We start from the raw sequence: 723 nt of genomic DNA on the forward strand, positions 1-723 counted from the left end.
TAAACTGACCTTTGTGGATCTGAAATTAAGACAGATTCGGCAATTGCATGGCCTATTTATCGCTTAAAATGTTTTCAGAAACACGTTTGGGTGGACAATTTTAGTAAAATATGAGATTGTATTCTGAATAAGCCGCCATGACAGTCTGTGTCTTTGGTGTGTTCCGAGGCACTTTTTTTGGCCAACTCGGGGAGGCAGTCTGGTTGGTGTGTCACGTCCATAACAGAGGGGCCCCATGTTTCAGCCGAGGGACAGGCTCCACAATTATCAGACTAACTCAGAGCACGCAGTAATCAGTAGGTGCTGTACCATATGGGGGCGGTGATGCAAACAACTTTAAAACAGACCACTAGTGTCAGGTGTCGAGGTTTACTTTACCTGACTAATTTTCCCTGCCTTACAACTGACAGCCTCGCAGCATGACACGAACTGCAGTGGGTGTGCCCAAGCATGGGAGAATGTGTGTAGGTGTGCTTACAGTTTTAAAAATAGGGCATGCCTGAGAGACAACTGACAAACCAAACGCATGTGTGTGTTTATGTTTGTTTATGGTTATCGTGGAAGACCGTGTGAATGTGGTTCAATCGTGTCTACGTCTGTCAGGAGGCACTGGAGTGTTAGACAACTCCATCATCACAGATAGAAATAAACACAGGGCAAGAATATATATGTGTGTGTGCGTGCGTATGTGTGTGTGTGTGTGTGTGTGTGTGTGTGTGTGTG

At 45.4% G+C, this 723-nt stretch overlaps 1 long non-coding RNA gene across 1 annotated transcript in view; it reads right to left on the reverse strand.

Moving 5' to 3' along the window:
• The window catches only part of LOC116697084 (uncharacterized), a 34173-nt gene that overhangs the window by 2383 nt on the left and 31067 nt on the right, over positions 1-723 (reverse strand). Inside the window, exon 2 of the long non-coding RNA XR_004333911.1 lies at positions 1-723. This exon is cut by the window's left edge and continues 2383 nt beyond it; it is cut by the window's right edge and continues 174 nt beyond it. This is a non-coding gene — a long non-coding RNA (uncharacterized LOC116697084).

The sequence above is a fragment of the Etheostoma spectabile genome, chromosome 10 (genome assembly GCF_008692095.1).
Source record: "Etheostoma spectabile isolate EspeVRDwgs_2016 chromosome 10, UIUC_Espe_1.0, whole genome shotgun sequence".
In the NCBI taxonomy this organism is placed as follows: domain Eukaryota; kingdom Metazoa; phylum Chordata; class Actinopteri; order Perciformes; family Percidae; genus Etheostoma; species Etheostoma spectabile.